The sequence below is a fragment of the Grus americana genome, chromosome 2 (genome assembly GCF_028858705.1).
Source record: "Grus americana isolate bGruAme1 chromosome 2, bGruAme1.mat, whole genome shotgun sequence".
In the NCBI taxonomy this organism is placed as follows: Eukaryota; Metazoa; Chordata; class Aves; order Gruiformes; family Gruidae; genus Grus; species Grus americana.
The window spans coordinates 129,522-147,563 of NC_072853.1; the positions used below are offsets into that span (position 1 = coordinate 129,522).

General features: G+C 45.5%; 1 protein-coding gene across 1 annotated transcript in view; it reads right to left on the minus strand.

The window, feature by feature from the left end:
• The window catches only part of FAM83H (family with sequence similarity 83 member H), a 29,491-nt gene extending 21,819 nt beyond the window's left edge, over positions 1–7,672 (minus strand). Inside the window, exon 1 of the mRNA XM_054818585.1 lies at positions 7,590–7,672. The gene's annotated coding sequence lies outside the window, so the exon portion shown is untranslated. The remainder of the gene's footprint in view (positions 1–7,589) is intronic.
• Positions 7,673–18,042: the final 10,370 nt, after the last annotated feature.

Genomic DNA, 18,042 nt, shown 5'->3' on the forward strand with positions numbered 1-18,042 from the left:
AGTATACTGTACTTCATACTTCTGTGTATTGTCTTCTGTAATACTAAATGTTTGTAATGTAAAAGCCCCTCTGAACATCTTTGCATTTCACCTGCCATTTACTCATATCAATTTCTGTATTTTCTTTCCGATTTCTCTAAATAGAGTACATAAATTCTCAGTCTCTCCAGGCTTTATTTGCACTATGTCTGAACCCTGACTTTACCATATGTTTCTGTGAGAACATAAAATCAGCTGTACTGGATTGGATCAAAGGTCCATCAAGCCTAGAAACCCATGTCCAATAGTGACTAAGAGCATATGATGTGGAAAACATATAGGGACAGGCCAAGCATTTATGATGCTTCACCAGCTTCTCTAAGCCAATTTTAGCTACTTGAGGCTTAAGAACCTGCTGACCCAGATATGCTTTAATAACTGTAGATAGCTTCAAAGGATTTCGCTATCATAAACTCGCACAGTTTCCGTAAACTGATATAAAATTTCAGCATCTACAACAGCCAGAGACAAGGAGTTCTACAGCTCAGAAATACAGTCAAGAACAGTCTCCTCTTTTCAATCAGCTGCTTGTACTTTGTTGGGTTTTTTCCTTTGGATAGAAAAATCAACATCTATTGACTCTTGTCATGCCACTCTGATTTTATACATCTGCCAACTCTCCTGTCACTCATCACCCTTCTAGAGGGTGAACCCTAACTTATTCAACTGTTTCTTACATGGAAACCGTTCTGTGCCTCTGATGATCCTCTACTCTATTCTCTTTGAAGTTGTTTCACTCTACTGTATTCTTTTTCTGAGATGGTGGGACTGGAACTGCAAGATGGAAGTGAAATATGGCTTTATATACAGTGTTTACACTCTGTTCCTTTCCTAATATGCCATTTGCTTTTTGACCACTAAGGAGCAATGAGCATCCTGCTGATTTACAGAACAGGTTTATTATGCTTTGTTTTTTTTTTCTTTTAGTCCTGCTTTTGCTGAACTGCCCCAGTGACAACCAATTGATTTTCCTGAATCCCAAGAGGCTACAGGTAACCAGCCTTGCTGGTTTGCTTGAATATACAGTTACAGTAAAAGACTCTGATGAAGAGTCATAGTCCCATTGTACTAGATGAAGTACCAGCAATTATTAAATTGGTTCTTGCTTGAGATGGTCTCATAATCTAGGCCCCATTAGACATGATAAACAGATGAAAGAGAAAAATGAGCTGAGAGGTACAAAAGAACAACTAGGAGATAGGCAAATTTAGCATTGTACATATAATTAGTTGTGGAATTAAGTGGTCTGTAGGCATTGTACTACAGATAGCTTCTATAGGGACATACGAAAAAACAAATTTTTTATGGAGTTTCTTAACATAAGGAGAAGTATGGGAGAACCATCACAATGCTTAAAGGACAGGCAAAGTAACAGGCATCAGACAGTCTGTTAAGGAACTATGTGCTTGGTCCATGTGCTCCACCATGAAGAGCACTTAGAATCATAGAATCATAGAATTGTTTGGGTTGGAAGGGACCTCAAAACCCATCTAGTTCCAAACCTCCTTGCCATGGGCAGGGACACCCTCCACTAGACCAGGTTGCCCAAAGCCCCATGCAACCTGGCCTTAAACACTTCCAGGGATGTGGCTGCCACAGCTTCTCTGAGCAACCTGTGCCAGTGCCTCACCATCCTCACAGTAAAGAATTTCTTCCTAACATCTAATCCAAATCTACTCTCTTTTAGTTTAAACCCATTACCCCTTGTCCTATCACTACACTCCCTGATAAACAGTCCCTCTCCATCTTTCCTGTAGGCCCTAGGAACCAAGATGTAACATTTGTGAATGACTAGCTTTCATTCATCATTTGACGAGTCACCACACCAGTTCCCATCTTCTCCATACAAGCCCTGTAGTACTTTGCATTTACTATTCCTCTGGTTTTGCAATTCACTCAGAATTGGTATTTCATGAAGTCAGGAAAAAAAAGCATTGATCCACAGTGTCTTCTCTCCATGCCTTCTAGAAGGCTGTTTTCATTATTTGGCATTTCATTCAGTTCTCTGCTATCCTAAGCAATCATTTCATAAAATTGTGTTCAAAAATTCAGAAGTGTCAAGAACACTAGTCGTGATCAGAAGCGTACCATATTAGATAATGAGTGAACCAAAACTACGGTCTTTAGTTCCTTCCCAAGAAATCCTTCCCCTTAGTAGGTGGGAAAATTATGAACACAGACAGGTACAGAGAAAGCTATAGTAAACCGCAAGTATTCAGTACACTAGCTCTTTAGAACTTACTTTTTAGCATGCTAATATAGGATAGTTGGTTTTTTTCAGGAGGAAGCTGAAGGAGAAAAAAAAAGGTAGGCTTTGTAGCTGTTTATGAGTAACTCCTCCCATGCTTAGGGGCAGTGGATAAAGGAAAGCATGAAGGAGCTTGTTGAAAACTTAACAAGTGGGAGATGAAGGCTGATATAATGGGCTGATAAGAGGCAGGATTCAATCTCTCAGCAGCAAAGGTCTCCTCCACACATCTGCTTGGGCTTTCCCAAAGACACTGAGTTGGTTGCACCTCTGCACAGTGAGTACTAATGCAATCACTTCCCTCCTCAGCCAAAAAAACATTAGCAGGGGAGAAACATTGTGAGGAGAGAAACAAGCATGCAGCTGTCCGTGTGCAATTACCAAGAGCTTTTTCTGAAGAGGGAGTCTCCAATGGAAATTTCCCTTTGGCTTGGCCTGAGGCCTGCTTCTGTTCACACTGGTGTAATTGGGAGTGACTTTACTAGCTTTGATACTTACCACAAGCATTCATTTTTTGTGATCCACAAAAGCTATCAGACCCTTTTAATATTGGAAAGAGTAAGCAGTGATGTGATCATAGTCTACAACTATCTGCACAGAAAACATGTTCAACCATAAGGAAATGTTTAATGTAGGCAGAACAGGGAAAAGTAACTGACAGATGAAGCTAGATGTAAAAATTCTCCCTTTAGCTTTGGATTAACACTAAGAGCAGAAACTGGAAAAAGTCTAGACCTGTTGGCTTGTGCATCATTTGCTGCCTGTCCATATTATGTTCCATTTCAATGGACTTTAACTGGTTTTTTTTTCTAAAAGAGTAGCATGAAATTCTAGTTTCAGCTATGCTGAGTGGATGATCACCACAAAGCCCTATAGATTAAAAAAAAATAAATAAATAAAAGGATCTGCATTTTTCATGATTCTTTGTGCCAGGTGTGAATCGAGCGATGGACTGTATTTACCCAGTTTAAGCAAAAGGAAACTGGCTTAACGTTGCCTTTCTCTCTCATCTGCTGCTGCCTGATGTCAGCCCCTGCTGATGTCTCAGCACCTCAGGCTGGCTCTATCTTCCTTCCCAATGCTGACTCCAGTGCTTGTTGTTACGTGTTTTGCCTGCACAGCAAGTTCCCAGACTGCCTCTCTCAGATGATCACTTCCCTGGCTGGACCTGCTTCTCTGCTTCAAGACACTCCCAAAAGTTGAGGCCTTCGCAGATCTGTATGAAGCAGCAGAAGGAACTGCCCGAGAGGAAGCAAGGCTGTCTCACTCCGGCTGGAAAGGGCTAGTAAGATATGATCTCTGCCTGAGACCCCATGCTTATGTGCAAGTATAGGCACAGTTTGCTGGGCTTAAACACCTTGTCTTTTCATTTCCCTGGGTATCAGCAAGAAGAGAAAGGCAACACAGAAGAATTTACTTTAGCCTGCTGGATTCCACAGCCAGTCACAAACCCCCTCTCTGTTAACATCTGAAGGACTTCCAAACCCTGGTCAAGAAATGAATCAAAGCAATTTTGAGAGTCAAAGAAACAGCAAATGGTACATCCAAGAGAAAAATGTAAAGCAGTGATTTCTAAGCGGTGATCCAGCAGGCAGGAGTGCGTGGGCCACAGCTGGCCCATGCACCAACATTCAATGACATTGCTTACATCTTACGGCGGGCTGTGAAAAATTGTCAGGTCTCCAAAATGTCTAGAACCCCCTAAATTTAGAAATAAATTATTAAAAAAAAAAAATGTCTGATAAAATAGAAATGATTATATGAAAACAAGTTGCTAATATTCTGGAAGGGTCAGTTTTAGCATAGGACAGTAATGCTTAAGGTAAAACTACTTTTGCAGACACTGTGACAGTAAGACATGGAAAATGTTGGTTTGCTCTCAAGAAAATTTTGTACTAGGTAAATGATTTGGCGAGGGACCTGTCTCCTGGAATATGGTTTAAGGTGTGGGTTTTTTTTAATTCTGCATTGTGTGATGGAGGGACAGCTAGTGCCTTCTAATCCTGCTGCAATAGACTGAATAACCTATATTAACAGTGACAGATATGCTCAGACTTTCCAGAAGCTACTCCTACATGTGCTAGCTTTCTGTACTAAGGATTGGACTTCTGCTAAGAAAGAATCTCTCAATGTGAGGCCTCTCACTCGCCAATCTCACAGTGATGTGCCTGTAGTACTTTTAGTTTTCAGGTGTACCCCAGAATTTCCTGGTTTAGCCATAGCACATTGCCATGGAAATTTTACAAGAGCTATGGCAAAGGATGCTGGATACCTTCCTATTAAACTGCTCTCCTCATCAAGCAAGGCCCAGATATGTTCCCTAGGACAGCATGGTGAAATGTGGGTAATAGTCTGAATTAGACTCTTTCTCAGCCACAACTCTGTCTGCTAAGTCCTCACAGGAATTATTTTTCCTCTTTCAATTTTCCTTTCTGTATTTTCTGCTGAAGTCTCTCTGTGTTCTCATTTGCAACGTTCTCTCAGATTTAGGCTGTAGGCTCAAAGCCTGGGTTACTGTTAAAATTTCTATTTGGAAGATGAAAATACGTAATCTGTTATTCCTGTTACAATGTCAGGTATACAAACCCCAGGCCTTTTCTTTTGGTCATCTGACCAGCCTCTACTGATCACCCTATGTTAAAGCAGCTGAGTGAATGTGATCCCATTCTTTCCTCTAGATGGTCTTATATGGATCTCAGTCATAATTTTTAAAAAATGGTATGTCTGCCTGCTGAAGTCTAGGAGTTTCACTTTATCCGAAGTCATGGTCATCAGATGAGAAATTGCTTCAATCAATTCATTCACTGAGCTTCCAGAGATTACAGCTTTATCTTCCATATTAGATACATTTGTCAGCGGACCCTACAAACTGGCATAACAAACTCTTCCTGTGTCTAAGACAGTAGTAAATGTGCCGAATGCTACAGGCATGCGGCAGAGTAGAACTGGGAGCATGGTCAGCACCTCAGAAAACCAACTGGACTCCCGCTCATCTCTGCTTATTAGTCAGTGCAAGGGATCCCACAAAATATTCTTTGCTGGAGAACCAGGGAATTAGCCAGACATTCAGAATGTCCAGGGGATCTTCCTACAGGCCAGAGGAAGGGAAAAGTAACAGAAAAATTACATGTCGTAATTTTCCTTGTGAAGAGGTTATTGAGTCAGCATGTCAAACTTAACTATCCTATGCAATAAAGGGTATGGAGTGGCATGTGTAAATCCAACCTGTGGAGAGTCACTAGGGCAAAACCCGATGTTTACAGCTACTGAAAAATGAAATGCAATCCTGCATGCAAAAGGGGTCTCTTACAGAGAGCAAATTACATGAAGAGATAGAATCACAGAATCCTTTAGGTTGGAAGAGACTGTTAAGATCTTTGAGTCCAACTGTTAACCTAACACTGCCAAGTCCACCACTAAACTATGTCCCCAAGTGCCATGTCTATGATAGCAACACATGCCAAGCTTACTCTCTTTCAATCAATCCCTTTCCTTGGATTTTTATTTACTAGGTAGCAGATATAAGGAAGTCTAAAACAGAGAACTTCAAGAAAAGGTCCAGCAGTGTAAGGTATAATTTGAGAAAAAGAACTGCATGCTGCCCTTGACTTTTACTTTTCCCCACATCCTTATTTTAGAAATGCACTCATGAAACATCTCTTCCTCATTAGGGCTACAAAAATCCAGCCAAATTGTGCCTGCTAAGCCGTCCAAAAGTGTTCTGTTTAGCCATAAAATACAAAGAAGTCCAATCCTTCAAGGTTTGGAGGTGAATTTCAGTTGCTTGGAAAGTTGTGATTGCCTGAAAAATTATGTATAGAACACAGGTGTCTCTGTTCTGAACCAAGACACTGCTCTGGCACAATCAGACTGTGTGATATGTGACATTTTCACTTTCTCCTTTGACATGCATTTTTCCCTACAACCACACAAAGAGCATAACTTCTTTTTCCTCAGAATACTGTTTCCACTGCCAGATCACAGCAAATACATATCTTTCTTAGTGCCCCAAATTCAACTCTTGGAGCTAGGCAAAAATGAAAAAAAACTTTCTCTCCCAAAACTGCAGCCCTTCTGTGGCCTTGTAATAGGGTGAAGGCAGGCTTTGTTTTTTTCTGTCTGCTTGCCTTTTGATGAAAATACATGCTATTGTAGGCTGTGCAAAGTGATCCTGGCCACCAGTGTTCTGCACTGCTGTATCTGTCACTGCTCCGTTTTGGGGCTAGTTTGTTGTTGAGTTGTTACTCATGTACATTTGGCCTCTATCACAGCTAGAACTTATTGCAAGTTTCACAAATTAGATGTTTTCAGCAGAAGGAGGATGCTATAGGCACTCTGTCCCCTTACAAGTTCCTCCTCGCCCTCTAACTGTTTTAGAAGATAGAGAACCTCGGTCCTCAGGCCAGACAAAAGCCATAATTGACCTCTATTGACCTTAGTCAGTTTATAGTGACAGGAACACAAGACCTTTCCTTTCCACTCTGTTCACACACAAAACCTGAGGTCTGTCAGACAGGCTCACATCTGTGGAAAATATTAGTGAGTATATGCACGTGTGCCTGTGCACGCATGTGTCCACACGCATCTGTCTATGCTTTTGCATGTACGTGCATGAATGTCTGTGTCGCTCCTTGCAGGCCATGTCGGCAGACAGCTACACACCCATGCATATGGAGTGAAGTCAAGGAAAGTAAAGGTGCAGTGGGCTTCAGGAGCTGTTACTTGGCTCTTAGCCTACTGCAGACCTTGGCCTTTCCAGCACTACCACCAGTGAAGTCCTTTTATGTCCCAATCTCTTGACCACACATCCCTAAAGCATTTCCTATTCAAAGAGAAGGCTAGCTCAGGCTCTATCATGGGAAGCCGAGTCAGGCTGTGAGATCTCTTCCCAAAGACAGGGATAAGTTTGGAAACACCCACTCCTTGGGGCTTTCTCAAAGGAGATGGGACACAAGTTCCGTGAAGCATTCACTAAGCAGTTTTGATCAGGCTACCTGAAGGCTGACAGGTCTCTTCCCTCACCAGATACCATGCCTGCCACCTGTGCTGGGACATCCTCCCTCCCCCCTTGCCTCTCCTTTCTCCCATGGAGGCAGTCATGGCGTGGCTGGGAGCTCCTGCTACTGGAGCCTTTCTGTGTTGAAGCAGCCATCTCCAACCCACAGACTGTCTGCAGAAGTCCTTGCCCCAGATCCCGAGTGCCCAGCCCTGCGCAAAGGAGCAGGACAGGACCTCCCCAGCCCTTGCCCGCCACCTCACACGGCCATTCAGGTACCCCAGGAGGTGCCTGCACTTCTCCTACCTTCCCAGGTGAGCCAGGGCAGTGGTGGGTCTGCTCTCCGCTCCCCTGGACGTGCCTGCAGCCTGATTCAGGGCACCTCCGAGCCAGCGAATGAAGCTCCACCCAGGGCAGCGGGTGAGTAAGAGCGAGAGAAAGGCAAACTCCGGAGAGTTATTCCCTCCCCAGGATTGCAGGGGAGCCAGAGATAAGGGCTGCACATTCCTGAGCCGCAGGCAGCCTCTCCCTTCCCGTCTGCCCTGAGCCTGTCAGACCAGCTTGGGCCTGGCTGCGGAGCAGGCCTGGGAGCAGGCTCTGTGCTCACAGCAAGGCATGGACCCTGGCCACTGGTCCCAGACTCAGCCTGGCACACCTCAGTCCAGCAGCCACCCAGGGAAGCGGGGTTTGGGCTCATCAAGGATTTCTCATGCTCTGGGGTCCATTTTGGGGAGACAGTGGTGTGCTGCAGCAGTAGCTCCTGGGCAATGGCACCATTGCAGCAGGAATGATCAGGGTGCAGGGCCCTGTGCCTTCCTCTTCCACAGCAGTGTGCTGGCTAGCCTGCAAAGGGTAGCCATGCCCCCCCATCTCCTTGGGGGTGCTGTGCAAAGGGTATCTGAGGCCATACCCATAGCCTCCCACATCCTCCCCCCCCTCGCCGGGAGTGTCCTGCAAACGGTATCTGAGGCTGTATCGGTGGACCCCCTCCTCCCTGCTTCCCCCTCATAAACTGTCAGTCGCACCCAGGCCTGGCTGATGGAGGGGTAGCCTGGCTGGCAGTGCAGCCTCTCCTGGAGCCGGGGCCAGCTGCAGGCGCAGGCGGAGAAGGGTTAAGCGAGATTCCCCGCAGCCCCGGGCGTGGCAGCTCCTGTTATTTCGCCTTTCATGTTCTATCTTATTCAGCCTGGCAACCGCCGCGGCTGCTGTGTGCCGGGCGGTGCCCGGGCGGCTGGGAGGGCGCGGCGGGAGGCGGCTCCGCGGGAGGCGGCGGTGACTCAGGCCTGGCAGCCCGGTTCTGGCGGGCCCGGGCACCGCAGCTGGCGGGGGCGGGGGCTGGGGCCGGGACGACGCGGGCGCCATGTTATGGAGGCGGGGAGGGGAGCGGTGTTGCTCAGCGGTCCGCCGGCGGCCTCTCTGCCTCGGCGCTCGCAGAGCTCATCCGACGGGGGCCTACAGCGGGAGGGCGCGGGGGACGAGGTCCGGCCATTCGGTGGCTGAGGGATAAGCGTCGCAGCAAAGCTGGAGACGCGCACGCACACACGCACGGTTAATGCATGTCCACACATCCAGTACTGCGCAAACCGGGGCCGTGCTTCCTTCCATAAGGCCGTGTGATAATTTAGTGTATGCATTATAAAAAGTAATTTAATATTAGGGTGCCAAGATGAGAGGAAATTCCTCAGAATTTGGAAATAAGCATGATGATACAGACGTCAATTAAATATTTATGGGCTATTTTTTCTATAGGAACTTAGTATGAAGGATGGAGACTACCAACTGTGGAGGTAACCAGTCAATATTGGTTTTAATCAACCTTCACTGTGTTGCCCTGGGCATTATTCACCACATGCCTCTTAAACACCACATTGAATGGAGCTATTAACTTCCACATAGGTGTCTCCATGCTCTTCATCAGTATCCTACTGGAATGCGTCACAAACATCAATTAACTTCTCAGTACTCAATTGGGCTGTGATGGTGTGATTATCCCAATTTGGGAGGAAAGGAACTGGAGCAGGAATATTACATTTTAAATGCTCCACTCACTGTTCAAGGTTTCAAGAATCACACCTTTTAGGGTCTCTAGCAGTCAGGGATATTAGGAATGCAGGTTGGATGGCCATGTATACACATAAGACAATTCTGTAATTTCTTAATTTTTCAGTGATTTCAGCCTCAAATACCTGCTTTCTAGTAGCACATTATTGCGTGACTAATGTCTCTTCTCTGCTTTGTTCTTTTATCTTCCTCCCCTCTTGGATATAATTGTGTATGTCCTGGAATATTTTTGTTTGATAGGACTTTTATGTTGTGTTCTTGATTTTAATGTGCAGGTTGCTATCCGTTAGAAGAGGCAAGATCAAAGAAGTGTGTTTTGAAATACAAGTAAGCATAAGCAAATTTACACTCTGATAGACAAAGTTCTGTTGTGCCATTGGGATAATTATGACAGTCTCACAATTTAGAACATCAGATGATCTTTGTATATTCTATGTGCACATAACTTAGAATTTGGATATTTATTCAAAGAGAAGCCAGTGCAAAGAGTACTTGGTCAGTTTGATGTTCTTGTGGTTAACACACTGCTGCTGAAGAAATATTCTGCAGTATTCTGTAAAGTTAAGGTCTGATTGGTTAATCCAAGTCATCATCCAGTGGGATAGGACTGAATCCTCTAGGAGAAAGCGTTAATCATTGTTGCTGTTATCTGAGAGTATAGCTTAAGAAATAAATAATAGAAAAAAGTGAGAATATTCTGTTTTGTTTGGAAGGATCTCTTGGGAGTCATCTGACCCAACGTCCCTACTCCATGCAGAACTCATTAGATCAAATTATTCAGTTTGTTTTTTGAATATATCCAAGGACAGAGATCCCACAGCCACTGTGGGCTCCTGTTCCTGTGCTCACCAACCTCACAGTGATTTTTTTTCCTAATATTTAATGAGAGTTTTCTTTAAAGTTGCTTATGTCTGAGAGTCTGATAATAGGTCTCCACTCCTATGAGACCCCACCTGGAGTACTGGCGTGTCCCGCTCTGGAGTCCCCAGTACAGAACAGACAGGCTGAGAGAGTTGGGGTTGTTCAGCCTAGAGAAGAGAAGGCTCCGGGGAGACCTTACAGCAGCCTTCCAGTACCTAAAAGGGCCTACAAGAAAGCTTGAGAGGGGCTGTTTACAAGGGCAAGGAGTGACAGGACAAGGGGGAATAGCCTTAAACTGAAGGAAGGGAGATTGAGATTGGACATACAGAAAAAATTCTTCCCTGTGAGGGTGCTGAGGCCTTGGCACAGGTTGCCCAGAGAAGTTGCGGCTGCCCCTGGATCCCTGGAAGTGTTCAAGGCCAGGTTGGATGGGGCTTTGGGCAACCTGGGCTAGTGGAGGGTATCCCTGCCCATGGCAGTGGGGTTGGAACTAGACGATCTTTAAGGTATCTTTCAACCTAAACCATTCTATGATGCGATGAAAATTATCTAGAATAGCTGATTTCAAGAAGGGTATTCCTAATGGCCTAAAAAGGCCTTCATCATCATGCTGTAACATGATGGCATTACCTGCATCTTTCCAATCAGTAATTTGTAATTAAGTTTTGCTGCTTTTTATTCTGAAGTTTGGTTGTGTTTATTTTTCTATATTATTTCCAAGAAAATATTGGTTATTTTTAAAGAATCCTCAGCCATTGCATTAATTTTTAAATTTTGTTTGCTTTTTTTACTAATGATAATGTATGTATGCATTGTTATACTGGATTAGTTTTGTAATGCATCTAGATAATTACTATTTGTAACTAATGTCTTCACCAGGTCTCTTTTATGCTAACTGTCTTCAAACAAAGAGCCAGTACTAAAGAGACGTTTGCTGCCCTAGATTGCTTATAATCTGGGTTAATGACATGATGTGACAGAGGGATAAAACATAGAGTGTGAAATGAGTGAACCTAATTTCAGATTGTAGCAATTGCTACAGATGTTAAGGCTTCAGCACTCTAAGAGTAAGCAGCAAATGACACTAATAGTGAACACCTTGAAAAGGTGGGCAGGCCCCTGCATTCTGTTCATGCCAGTCCAAGAGAGCTTGCTACTCCGTCCTAGAGAATTTTATCTGGATCTGTATTGCAACTTGGTGATACACTGGGCTGAACCCAACACATAGCACAAACGTGTGTGTGATCAGTAGTGATGTATTGGGTTTACGTGGCAAGGTTTCGGTAGCTGGGGGGCTGCAGGGTTAGCTTTGTGGGAAGACACCAGATGCTAGCCCCATGTTGGATGGAGCCAGTTCCAGACGCCTACAAGATGGACTTACTGCTGGCCAAAGCTGAGCACATCAGCGACGCTGGTAGCACCTCTGTGATAACAAATTTGAGAAGGGGTAAAAACCACTGTGAAACAGCTGGGAGAGCTTTGCTGCATTGCTCTTTTAAGGAAGCAATACAGCACACAAAGTTGTTGATCAGGCACATGCTACAGTATTACTGTGAACTCCTTTTTTGGCAATAGCCTGAACAGAAGTAGTTAGGGATCCCAGCAGCATTTAGGAGGTTATTGCACAAATCTGTGTTTTGATGTGCCACAGAATTGACACTTGGCTCTTAAAAGTTTGTGCTCATTTGACAAAGTGACTCTTTTTGCATAGGGACGTTCAGGCTTCTGATCTGCAAAGGAATAAGTATGCACAGTAAATTGCACACACATTCACTTCCATGAGTTAAATAACAGCAGCAGTGGCAGATGCATGGTGAAAATTGATGCTGTGACATCAAGTCAATTTGGTGAAGTTACATTAAGTTACTTCTGTTGTAAAATTAATACAGTAAAAACACTGCACTATCTTATGCAAATGAGCCATACAATTAAAGAGTCCATGAAGCCACTAAACTTCCATTTCTGGTTATCACTGCAGTGCACAGGCTTACCAGAGATGGGGAAAATACAGAAAATGAAGAATTTCAATAGCTGAGATGCCAACATTATGCATAAGCTGTCAGTCAGTGCAGGAAACCCAGACCAGAATAATGTGTTGGGAGACAGAAAGAATTCATTCAGAATTTGAGGAAGCTGCTTGAAGTATGATTATTCCATGAGAAATGTTACTGGCTTTCCTTGGGTTGTCCACAATAATACAGATGCTCTGTATTGTGTACTGGATTGCATCTTGTATTTCGTTGGATTTTTGTTTGTTTGTTTCTAACACCTGCACCTATACATCTGCCACTTCACCTTAAACCTTGTTAAATTAAGTTTTGGTTTTAAACTTTTTAAAATTTGGAATTGTTTCCTGATCCAGTTCACATAATGGCTCTGCAAACTAGTGCATTGGCACAACTGGCAGGAAAGGAAAAAAACATGGAAATGCATGCCCAAGGCCATCTTGTCCTCAGTCCAATTCTAGATTTTTGTTGGCGTAACACATAGATGAACCAGGCCAAAATACATGAGAAAGACATCGACACCTGCCTCCAAGGTTCATCCTTCTCCTTTGGAAATCACAATGGACTGGAAAAAAATGACAGCTTGTGCTTGGAAAGACTACTGTCTCTAACTGATCAAGGTGAAATCTGTGGCCAGGAAGCCAGTTGTTCAGAACCATTCTCATCAGTGATTTCTTCAGGCTGGATTGCATCATGAAAACCTGGCCTGACAGGAGCTTGTCTTTTACCATGTCCTCACTCTCTTAGTATGCCTCTCAGGCTTCAGGCACCTAGCAGTTCTTTCTTTATTTTGTCCACTGCCTGTTCTGACTGAAAACTGTTCTTAGCAAATGAGGAGGGAAGTAGAAGCTGGGAAGGCATTAGTTTTATTCATAGCACTGTCATCATTAATTTATCCAATCATTTCTCTTTTCTTTTTCTTTGTCATTGAATTGTCATTGTTCTTGTTTGAAGGTATTATCTGTGCCATTGCTCAGACCAGCCAAGAGGTTAGTGTTCGGTCTTTGGAAAAGACAGTTGCCACTGGCCTTCTACAGCAATATGCTGGCTAGTAGGATGTTTCTAGCTGTAGGGAATTCACAGTTTTCCTAGAAGAGAAACTGGAAAGAAGGAAAGTTTGGAGATTGTTGGTGTTTCAGAGGGTAGGATGGAATAGGCCCTACTGTTTTCTTATTTTGGACTAGCTGAGAAGATGTCTTTGTTTTCCAAAGCACTGACTAAAAGTGACCTGCAGAAGGGACTTGTGTTTTGCCCTGAACAAAGCATATTCACTAGTTTGTATTTCTAGATGGTGTGTGATCTTGCTCTACATGTTGCATCATGCTTGGATGCCTGCCTTCATCTCTTTTTCATTTCCCTAAAACTATTTAACCATATCCATATCCAACCTCACAAATCTCATCATTTTATAAATGGAGAGCTGTGACAATGGAATCATTCTCAGATGGAAAGGACATTTTCATGCAATATCCAGAGGAGAAACAGAGGAAGAGAGGGGTCTAAAGTCTTTTCCAACCAAAACCATTCTATGATTCTGTGAACATCCAGTGCAAATATCAGGGCCCTGAGGGTATGGGTAGGCCTTAATGGTTTTCACCAGCCTCTCCTACGGCCTTTACCCATACCTTCTGCCCATGGGTCAGGATCTCCATTTCAACTCAAACCTGAGCCTTCAGTCCTGCTTGAGGTACATCATAAGAATACTGGTGTCCAGCCCAGCAACAGCCATGCCTGTGCCTGGGTATGGCCACCGCAGATCTGGGTCCCTGGTCACCATCACTGGACCTCACCCTGACCAGTGGATTGACTTCCCAGTTTAACCTCAGACCTGCCTTGTCACCACAAGCTTGTCTGGTGGTCTGGACTCTCAGCTGACCCTGTCTGCCATCGTCACTGGGCCTGCCCTGCTCCCACTGCTTGGGCTCCCATTACCTGCTCTAGGTGATCCTGCTTTAGTAGGGGAGTTGGACTAGATGATCTCCATAGGTTCCTTCCAACCTCTACCATTCTGTGACTGTGGAACTGAGCCCTGGCTAGGTGACACCTCTACCCTGGCTGGTGAGATCATATGATCATACTTGCCCCCTGCCTCTCCATCCATTAAAGGGCAGTTGTCCCTCTATGATCACTGACAGTATACAAGGAACAGATACATTATCTGGCCCAAAGACACCATAAACAGAGACAAACCAAGGTGACCTGAGACCTGGAGAATAGTAACTAATCTTGTTCTTTGAGTTGCTTACTTTAGCATTGTAGATCCCCTAGACTCTGTTATAATGGAAGAGAAGATGGTGAATGCTCCTTTTGACTTAACGTCTGTGAGTAATCATGTCTGCTGCTTCTGGTTTTGATCTGTTCCAGGCACTTTATTTGTATATATTAGATTATCTGGGTTAGGTGCAGCTTCGCTTTCTCCCTTCTATCTATCTAGTCTGAAGTTGTTTAACAAGATCTTCCTGGGTTTTTTCCAACTCAGTAGCAAGAAGTCACAGGTACTAACTGGCATTCAGCATTTAACTTATTTTTTATGTTATGAACACATGCTCTGTGTGTCACTGAAAAATTCATAGGTCTCCCGTCTTTGATTTCTCAACCTTGCTTTGCTGACAGATATTGAAGAAATCTCTTCAGAAGCTTGTCTGTTTCATTCCCCTCCCAGTTCTTCATAGTAATTACTTATTGTAAAGAACTTTTTTTTTCCCCAACTGTGACTGTGGAGAGATCCAATATTATTATAATGAGCAGGACTGATCTGAACAGAATTATGGGAGTGGGAACATGAATGTAGTCTTGCATAGTTTCACTATTATCCTTATAAGTTGTTGGGGTTTTTTTTAATGAAAAATGCCTTAAATTAGTGGGCTAGGTGGGGAACAAAAGAATCTTCAGTTAGAAAAGTTGCATTTTAATTTCTAATCTAGACTTTATTTATACAAACCAGTATTATAGCATCTAGAGAAGACAAACAGATTTTTAAGTCAGAAGATGTACTGCATGTCTCTTCTGTCCTCCCTGAAAAGATGAAAGCATCACTTAGCAGTGGATATGTATTTTACAGATTCACAGATTGGCAGGGGTTGGAAGGGACCTCTAGAGATCATCTAGTCAAACCCCCCTGCTAAAGCAGGATCACCTAGAGTATGTTGCACAGGATTGCATCCAGGCGACTTTTGATTATCTTCAGAGAAGGAGACTCCACAGCCTCGCTGGGCAACCTGTTCCTGTGCTCTGTCACCCTCAAAGAAGCTTTTTTCTCATGACATCCATCCTTTAAATATTTATAAGTGTATTTATAAGAGATCCCCTCTCAGTCTTCTCCAGACTAAACAGACCCAGCTCTCTCAGCCTTTCCTCATACAACAGATGCTCCAGTCCCCTCATCATCCTCGTAGCCCTCCATTGGACTCTTCCAGTAGTTCCCTGTCTTTCTTGAACTGGGGAGCCCAGAACTGGACACGGTACTCCAGATGTGGCCTCACCAGGGCAGAGCAGAGGGGAAGGAGAACCTCCCTCGACCTGCTGGCCACGCTCTTCTGAATGCACCCCAGGACGCCATTGGCTTTCTTGGCCACGAGGGCACACTGCTGGCTCATGGAGAGCTTGTTGTCAACCAGGACTCCCAGATCCTTCTCTGCAGTGCTGCTTCCCAGCAGGTCAGCCCCTAACCTGTACTGGTGCATGGGGTTGTTCTTCCCTAGGTGCAGGACCCTATACTTGCCCTTATTGAATTTCATATGGTTCCTCTTTGCCCAGCTCTCTAGCCTGCTCAGGTCTCGCTGAATGGCAGCACAGCCTTCTGGTGTGTCGGCCACTCCTCCCAGCTTAGTATCATCAGCAAATTTGCTGAGGGTACACTCTGTCCCCTTGTCCAGGTCATTGATGAATATGTTGAATAAGACCGGACCAAGCACTGACCCTTGGGGCACACCGCTAGCTACAGGCCTCCAACTAGACTCTGCACAGCTTATCACCACCCTCTGGGCTCTGCCATTCAGCCAGTTCTCAACCCACCTCACTGTCCACTCATCCGACCCACGCTTCCTAAGCTTGCTAACGAGGATGTTATGAGAGACGGTGTCAAAAGCCTTGCTGAAGTCAAGGTACACAACATCCACTGCTCTCCCTTCATCCACCCAGCTAGTCATGCCATCATAAAAGGCTGTCAGATTGGTCAAGCATGATTTCCCCTTGGTGAATTCATGTTGACCACTCCCGATAACCTTCTTCTCCTCCACATGCTTAGAGATGACCCCCAGAAGGAGCTGTTCCATCATCTTTCCAGGGATGGAGGTGAGGCTGACTGGCCTGTAGTTTCCTGGGTCCTCCTCCTTGCTCTTTTTGAAGACTGGAGTGATAATGGCTTTCCTCCAGTCCTTAGGCACCTCTCCAGTTTTCCAGGACCTTTCAAAGATGAATGAGAGCGGCCTAGCAATAACACCTGCCAGCTCCCTGGATGCTCATGGGTACATCCTGTCAGCGCCCATGGATTTGCAAATATTGAGTTTGCCTAGATGTTCTCATTTTAGAATAATGTCAGTCTAAAATAAGTAATTGAGAATTAAGCAAAACCACAGGTAAATAGTTTCTACAGTTGAATAACTGCACCTTTTTATTGTGTGAAATTGTCTAACTTCAGCTTCCGTGTACCTCAGCAGGTCTGTTGCAGACCTGTTACTAGGAGTGGTTCTGTCTCCTGTGATTTTATTCACTCAAGCTCCCTTTTTTTCTGTGAACACTCCCCCCAGATTTTTCAGTAAGCTTTAAGGGATACTGTACATTTATCGCAGATGTGCCTTTCTCCTTCACAGAGACGTAACTTGCATTTATGTTTACTGAAACACTTCTGTTTTGTCACGCCCACGCTATCGGGACGCGGGCGGCTGAGCACCAACGTGCCCCACTCGCAGCCTTTCCTCCTCCCTCAGTTTTGCCCCGTTCGGAACTGCTGGGAGCACATTTAAATTCGCTGAAAGCAAACACTGCCCCTACGCGGCAAGCACTCCCGCCCCGCGGGCGGGGAGGGCAGCGCAGCCGAGGCCCGCCCGCTGCCGCTCCCGGGGCCGCCGGCCGAAGGGCGGGGCCCAGCTCAGCGCCCGGGGCGGGGACGCGGCGGGCGGGGCGGGGGCGGCCCTAGCGCGTCACCGTCGCGTCACCTGACGGCGTCGCGCCGCAGCCGTTACCCGCGCGGCGGGGCGTCCGGGTTTTGGTTGAGTAGCAGCGCGGAGGTGGAGCGTGCGCGGGGGAAGGCGGTCGGAGCGTGCTGCCGCGGCTCGACGCTGTCCCTCGCCGTTGGGACTGTTCATGGTCCAGCTCCGACGTCTCCTTCCCGGTCCCGAGTCCGCCGGCCGGCCCGCGTGTCCCAGCCTGGCTGTGGCGGCCGAGAGCGGCTTTGTGGTGTGGAGCCGATGACCGGCAGCGGAACGGTGGTCCCCTGCTGGGCGGGTGACTCCGTCGCGGCGGCCCGAGGCTGGGTGGTCCCGCCGCCTGCCTTGCCGGCAACACGAAGCCGCCCTGTGCTCCTTCCCACCTCCCGCGGTTCGGCGGTAGCAGTGAGAAGCGGGATGTTGCGTGCAGGCAGCTTACTCCTCCAGTGGAAGGCTTTATGACTTATGAAGCATATGAATAGCTTTGTGTGCTTCTGTAGTCGAGGACTTTGGATCTTTTGAAAAAGCTGAATCAGCAGTATGGTACTCGCTGTATCAGGAGGGCAGTCCACAGAATCACAGAATATCAAGTTGGAGGGGACCCACTGAGGATCATCACATCCAACTCCCTGCTCTTCAGAGGGCTACCTAAAACTAAGCCATATGACTAAGAGCACCATCCAG